At 43.3% G+C, this 7,419-nt stretch overlaps 1 long non-coding RNA gene across 1 annotated transcript; it reads right to left on the bottom strand.

Moving 5' to 3' along the window:
• Positions 1-5,534: 5,534 nt before the first annotated feature.
• On the bottom strand, positions 5,535-7,085 carry LOC117098028. Its single transcript, XR_004443144.1, has 2 exons — positions 7,001-7,085; positions 5,535-5,585 (listed from the first exon to the last, which is right to left on the bottom strand). It is a non-coding gene; the product is annotated as an uncharacterized LOC117098028 (long non-coding RNA).
• Positions 7,086-7,419: the final 334 nt, after the last annotated feature.

The following is a 7,419-nucleotide window of genomic DNA, read 5'->3' as shown; positions in this document are numbered from 1 at the left end:
CAAAAGTCAGGAAACAGCAGGTGCTGGAGAGGATGTGGAGAAATAGGAACACTTTTACACTGTTGGTGGGACAGTAAACTAGTTCAACCATTATGGAAAACAGTATGGTGATTCCTCAAGGATCTAGATCTAGATGTACCATATGACCCAGCCATCCCACTACTGGGTATATACCCAAAGGATTATAAATCATGCTGCTATAAAGACACATGCACACATATGTTTATTGCGGCACTATTCACAATAGCAAAGACTTGGAATCAACCCAAATGTCCATCTGTGACAGACTGGATTAAGAAAATGTGGCACATATACACCATGGAATATTATGCACCCATAAAAAAGGATGAGTTTGCGTCCTTTGTAGGGACATAGATGCAGCTGGAAACCATCATTCTTAGCAAACTATCACAAGAACAGAAAACCAAACACTGCATGTTCTCACTCATAGGTGGGAACTGAACAATGAGATCACCTGGACTCGGGAAGGGGAACATCACACACTGGGGCCTATCATGGGGAGGGGGGAGGGGGGAGGGATTGCACTGGGAGTTATACCTGATATAAATGACGAATTGATGGGTGCTGACGAGTTGATGGGTGCAGCACACCAACATGGCACAAGTATACATATGTAACAAACCTGCACGTTATGCACATGTACCCTAGAACTTAAAGTATAATTAAAAAAAAAAAGTTAAAAAAGTTTTTCACCTTATATTTGTCTGTCTCAAAAGATAAATAAATTAAAATTTCAAAAAAAAAAAAAGGAAACCACCTGAGTTCCGTGACTGTCATCAAATCGCTTCCTAAATGTCTTACCTATTAATAGAAATAAGTTATATATGTACAATATAGAAATTATGAAGAGTTATATATGTCTGTTTCTATGGCAAAATCAAGTTAGTTGTATAGTGTATTTTAGGGAAACCCTTTCTGAGATGTTCTAGAGCTTTATTCGGCATTGTAAACACACATGCAGAGAGCCTGCTCCCCTTGGGTGACTTTTCCGTGCTTCTATTTAATGATGCCTGCCTCAAGGTGTTTGTAAACACTGTGGAAGAATATGAGGACTGAGCTGCTGTAATTATGCATGTCATATTGTATAGGCTGCACAGAATGTGGAAAAACCTATTTTAAAAAAGGATTTTTAAAAAGAATTTTTAAGATCTCAGTCTTTGCTTTAATTTTCTTGTATTTGAAACAACCAAAACCTGTTACCCAATTTGAGATAAAATTAGACTGTTAATTTTCACATGTATGAGAAGATACAGAGTATTTTGCTTAGTGAACATATGAAGTAACTCAAATATCCCAGGGAAAGTGATTGCGTTTGTCTTCCCTGTTGAGCAGACCCAGGGCCCTGTCAGCAGTAGCTGTAAGGGGCACACAAACCCTTCCACACAGAGGCACTGCAAGGAGCATCTTAAACCGCATCCACTCCAAAGTTTCTTTTCTCTTTTGGAGTTAGGAGGAAAATTAGATATAACAAAGCATTGAGATTCTTCTTAGGAACATGGGAGGGAGGCTGCAGGTGGAAGTAAAGGCAAAGAAAGAGGGAGGGTTGGATGGCCTTGGCCGCTGAGCATTGTCGTGCCCTCTGAGTTGGGTCTGCAGCTGTGAAGGTTGACCTGGATCTGTCAGTAGGATGTGAATGGCCTGTGCGTCCTTTGCAGAAAGACGTCCATGGTGTGCAGAGCTCTTCCCTGTGGGAGACATTGCTGTCTTATTAATGAATGGGTATGGGATGTCACTGGGATTGTCATCAAATATTCTGGTTCTCTTTTTTTTTTTTTTTGAGACAGAGTGTCGCTCTGTTGTCCAGGCTGGAATGCAGTGGCGTGATCTCAGTTTACTGCAAACTCAGTCTCTTGGATTCAAGTGATTCTCCTACCTCAGTTGGGCCTACAGGAGCGCCCCACCACACCTGACATGGTTGAACTCCTGACCTCTAGTGATCTGCCCGCCTGGGCCTCCCAGTGGTTCTCTTCTTTCCAAGCACACTCTGTGGCTGTAATTCCTGTTCTTCCAGTGGAAGTGATGTGCACCAGCTCCTGGAAGGACCTCCTCCCTGCCAGTGGGAGGCACTCCAGCATCCCTTTTTCCTGCTTTGGAGGTTGTGAGGCAAGTGTGGTATGGATCCCTGACCATCTGCGCCCTGGGTGAGCACCAGGAGTGGAGCTGCCGGCCGGCTCAGTGTGCCCATGCACAGGGGCACAGTCCAGCCCTGCTGTGTTGCTCCTGTGATTCCCAGCCTGTCCTGACCGCCATCTGTTGTTTTGGTTTGCCCAGCCTGTTTCCCCAACTCAGATAAATGCTCCTCCGTCTTCCCTGAACCATTCCAGTCTGATTTGGGTGGAGTTGCTCTGATTTGGGTCCTCCAGCTCCAGAAATGGATCCACAAGAAGAGTCAGGTGCCTGAGAGTACCCCATCCTTTTAAAATTCAGGATGTCCATGATTCGAGGTCAGTTAATGGACATCCCTCCAGGACTCTTTCTGCAACACTTTGTAAAGAGGTGCTCCCCGTGCCCCTGGGTTGGTAGGCTGATGCTCCTAGTGGTCACCTTGCCACCAACTGGAAGATATCAAAGCAAATACGAAAGAAAACAGACCCACTCTGTGAGAGAAATGAGTTCCCAGAGACGTAATTTGAGTCCTTGGGTCCAGCTATGCCTGAAATAATGCCCTTGGTAACATCACAATTACATGTCAGTAATGTTGCTTTTATGGAGAAGTCAGTTTGAGTGGGTTTCTGAAACTTGGAACTGAAAGAATCCTGACTAATACATTTAGGAAAAAAATGAATGATGGGGAATTCATAGATGTACCCATCTCTTAGACTTCCCCTAAGACCATCCTTTTGCACCATAAGTGCTAAGCGAGAGGGGAAGAGGGTGGATCAAAAGTTAGGAGCTCTTGTTCAGTGAGGTAAGGGAGAGGTGTCTGGCTGAGGAGGGGTGAGGGAGGAGGGGTGACGGGTGAGGTAGGAGGGGTGGGGGGTGAGGAAGGAGGGGTGAGGGAGTGGGGGGGTGAGGGAGGAGGGGTGAGGGTTGACGGATGAGGGGTGAGGGAGGAGGGGTGAGGGAGGAGGGGTGAGGGAGGAAGGGTGAGGGAGGAGAGCCGGGAGGAGAGCCAGGGTAGGCACAGGGTTTTAGTCAACGATCCTAGAGTCTGAAACCACATATTTACAGCTTCTTGAATGTCCTTCAAGAGGTCTCAGACTATGATAGAAGTCCTTTTCAATTCCATTTGGCTTTTAAACTGAGCTTCTTGAACCTGCTAGTGCTCTGTTTCTGAGCCATATGGGTCTCTGGGTTTACAAATTTGGTGTCTATTTGTAGAGTGCGGTTTGTAGGACTGCTTTGGTAGAACACTTTCTTTCTCCTCAGTTCCAATTTGTTTTGACTTAAAAAAACTTCAAAAATCTCTACAGACTTTACTTTTATCCTGTATTAACATTCTCAGAAAAATGATAAAGAAGCATTGGAAAAGGACTAATATGAGATCTTAGAAATGTCCAAGTTTTGAGTATGATTTTATAAAAATAACAGGCTAAGAAAAAGATACTGTTTTATCAGGAAACGTTTTTTAGAAAGCATAAGTGATACATTTCATAATGAAATCCATGCTGCACAAAGGTCCCTTGTGTTTGTTGCCTTAACTGACTTAGAAAGTTTTTGGAGGGCAAATTTGGGTTAGTTTTACGGACAGTGGATGATTTCCGCATGCACGAATTACCTGATAAATTTAACATAGACCTGGCCAGAGAGCCTTCTGCTCACCAAGCCAATCCCATTATGGTTGGTATTTTGGTTATTATACCTGTTAATGTTATTTCGAAGTCTTAAACATACAATGCTAATGTTTAGGAGGCTATGTGTGAATAAATGAATAATAATCCAACTAGTATAAATGTTATTTGAGATCTAATAAGATCAATAAACACTTGTTGCCCCAAGCTGAAAAAGGAAAAGGACAGAAAAGACAGTTGACAGTTAATACATTAATATTCTTTTTATTCTTGGTGAGACCCTTTCCAAAGGATTGAGTCTAGTTTTGTCCTGTGGAAGAGACTTAGAAAGAATTCAGGGGAAGAATTTAGGAGAAAAAGTGTCTAAAAGGAAGAGGCAAGAAAACTTGTGAAGTTAGTTTCACAGAAATGAGAGCATCTCTCTGAGGAAGTGAGTTTCATGGAAATGAGAGAATCTCTCTGCAGAAGAGGAGGCAAAGCTGTGACAGAGACTGGCTTCAAGCATCTCATAGGGGGCTGGTGGTGACAGGCTGCTAGCCAGGGGTTCTCCATCTCAGAAGGAACAAGAAAGACTTAAATTTGAGCCAAGGAAGAATTTAATGGCAAACAGTACTTCTAAGAAAATTGCATTTTCATCCAAGAAAGTATTTTAAGTACAAGAGACTTTCCTCCTCTTTGTAAGGCTCTGAGGAAAAGGAGGGGCAAGAGGGCTCCTGAGACCTGCCAGTTGTGAAATCGAGGCAGGACTCCAGGCCCAGTATCTCTTCATGCCTTTAATTGTGCCCACCCACAACCCCCCAGAAAGGGTCCCTGTCGGAATGTGGACACCCAGGGATGGGAAACAATGGAAACCACTATAAAATCACAGGTTACTGATGCTGGAAGGGACCTTGGTTCCTTCAGAGTCCTGTGACCTTCATGGCACTCAGCAGGCTTTGCAATGAGATGTTTGTTTAATGTTTGATGTCCTCCCTAGATTACGAGCCTCCAACCCAGTGCCTGGAGCTCTCAGCGGTCAACCAATATTTACTGAAAGAACAAGTGGAAGAGAGCAACTCTCTTATTTACAAACGAGGAGTTTCAGACCCAAGGGGCTCACACAGTTGGTTAGGAGCAAAAGCATTTCGCTCACATCTCCCATATTTCATACATGGAGGATTAGCACCCAGTTCAGCTAACTGTAAATCCCAACCAAAAGGGAACCATTTTCTAGGCAGGGCCTAATGTATTTTCAAAGTATAGATCTTAAACTGCAGAGACTTGTCTTTGAGTTCCTTATAAATTCAGGTCAAAGAACACATGTTGGGATACTATTTTGGAAATACTATATTAATTTCACCCTCCACCCCAGGATTTCTTTCTCCCTCTTTCTTCTCTGTTGTAGCAGCTAGTGCTGCTGTGCTCATTGTCTCAGGATATGGTGGTGTGAAATACAGATGTCCATTTATTTATGCAGCTATCAATTCATTTCACAAATACTTACTGTGCTTCATGCTGGACACAGATCTCAACCACAATGACCAGGCTGAAAAATGGAGCCCATTACTCTCTTCTGGCTTTGTGTTTCCAGAGTCTCCAGTGAAGAGAACAAGAGGGTGCAAACATCCACAAAATATTGGTTCTATTTTTTTTTTTTTTTTTTTTGAGATGGAGTTTTGCTCTTCTTGCTCAGGCTGGAGTGCAATGGCACCTCCCAGGTTCAAGTGATTCTCCTGCCTCAGCCTCCCGAGTAGCTGGGATTACAGGCATGTGCCATCATGCCCAGCTAATTTTTGTGTTTTCAGTAGAGACAGGGTTTCACCATGTGGGCCAAGATGGTTTCGATCTTCTGATCTCGTGATTGGCCTGCCTTGGCCTCCCAAAGTGCTGGGATTACAGGAAAGGCCAGGGATGACAAACATGGGGCAACCATACCATATTTCCCCCTCCCACATCCATGGCAGACATTGCTAATCATTGCTGCAAAATCTCTGTGGCCAGTGGTGGCTTCAGGATCTTTCTCAGTCAGTCACTATCAATCAATCAGTACTGGCATGCTAGCTAAGCCTCTTATTCATTCCTGGAATAAATTACATAAATGCTCAGAGGGATTCCAAATTGGAGAATTTCCTTTGGGACTGTGCCTGTAGGTTTTGTGCTTAAGAAAATAAAGTAGCTTGGTAATTACAAGGATTTATTGGTCAAGAATGAATTAAAACAGCATGAATCTTTACTGAATTTTTTCCATTTGACTCACAACATGAATTTATACATTATTGCAAAGAAGCATTTGAGAAATTAATCAGTTTTGAAATCTGAAATTTAGATAAATCTGCAAACTGTATTGAGACCCAGAATAACAAGATTCCATCATACTTTGACACTCACTAATTATGCTGTCTGGGGCAATTCTCCACCCTTCCAGACATTTCAGCTTCGTGGTAGGGGTGGGGAGTGTGAGTAATCTTGTAAAGCTCATTTTTCCCCCTCAAAAATGATCTAGATTCAGCATATTATTATAAATGATAGGTGAAAATGTAGCAGTTCTGTTCGAAGCTGACATTTGGAGCCTGGGTCCTGACCGCCATATCCTTCCCCTTAGCCTCTATCTCAGTCTTGTGGAAGTCCCTGGAATATCTGCAATTTGAGGTACTAATGTGGAAAACTGCTAGGCAAGAGATTCTTTGCATACTCTTCCAGTTCAACACATTTAGGATTGTAAATCAGCTAGGTCTAATTCAATATGGTTGTGCTGGGCATTGATTAAAATAACAACCTCTGGAAATCAGTTATATTGGGGGAAAGTTGAACAGACGAAGCAGGATGTGCTTTGCTCCATTTAGGGTGGCTTACTTCCCCACCCATTCATGGGGTCCCGTTTTTGGAAGTTCTGTGCCGCCCGCCTGGTTGATTTTATTTCGTTTTGCTCTCTCTGCCATGTGATGCTGTGAGATCACCTCTGTGTGTGTAAAATGAGAGGGATGAATAAACTTCTCATGGAATTGGAGGCCATATTTTTTTTTTTTTTTTTTTTTTTTTTTTTTTTGAGACGGAGTCTTGCTCTGCCACCCAGGCTGGAGTGCAGTGGCCGGATCTCAGCTCACTGCAAGCTCTGCCTCCCGGGTTTACGCCATTCTCCTGCCTCAGCCTCCCGAGTAGCTGGGACTACAGGCGCCCGCCTCGTCGCCCGGCTAGTTTTTTGTATTTTTGTATTTTTAAGTAGAGACAGGGTTTCATCGTATTAGCCAGGATGGTCTCGATCTCCTGACCTCGTGATCCGCCCGTCTCGGCCTCCCAAAGTGCTGGGATTACAGGCTTGAGCCACCGCGCCCGGCCTGGAGGCCATATTTTTAACTCCAGTCTGTTTTTAGTATTTTGACATTTTCTTCTTGACGTCAGTTGAGTAACACATGAAAAGCCTTCCCAAGGTCTGAGTTTATTATAATGCTGTGAAATTGATTAATTGGCTCCTGCACCTCCTTGAGCCATCGAGTTCTGAGTTTAGGCCTCTGAAACTCACTGTTTGGCTAACATTTATTTAAAGCTGGTATATGTAGATGTGAAACAATTTTTATAAATAAGAAACAAAATCTTTATGTTCAAATGATAGAAGAAGCAGTATCTATTGATGTGGTTCTTGCATCCCAGAGTCTAGAGTTGCATGGGCCTTAACTTAACTGGGGAGAGC

The sequence above is a fragment of the Trachypithecus francoisi genome, unplaced genomic scaffold (assembly GCF_009764315.1).
Source record: "Trachypithecus francoisi isolate TF-2019V2 unplaced genomic scaffold, Tfra_2.0 Lachesis_group15, whole genome shotgun sequence".
Classification (NCBI taxonomy): domain Eukaryota; kingdom Metazoa; phylum Chordata; class Mammalia; order Primates; family Cercopithecidae; genus Trachypithecus; species Trachypithecus francoisi.
The sequence above is the reverse complement of the archived record's forward strand: the minus strand, read 5'-3'. Positions and strand labels throughout refer to the sequence as shown.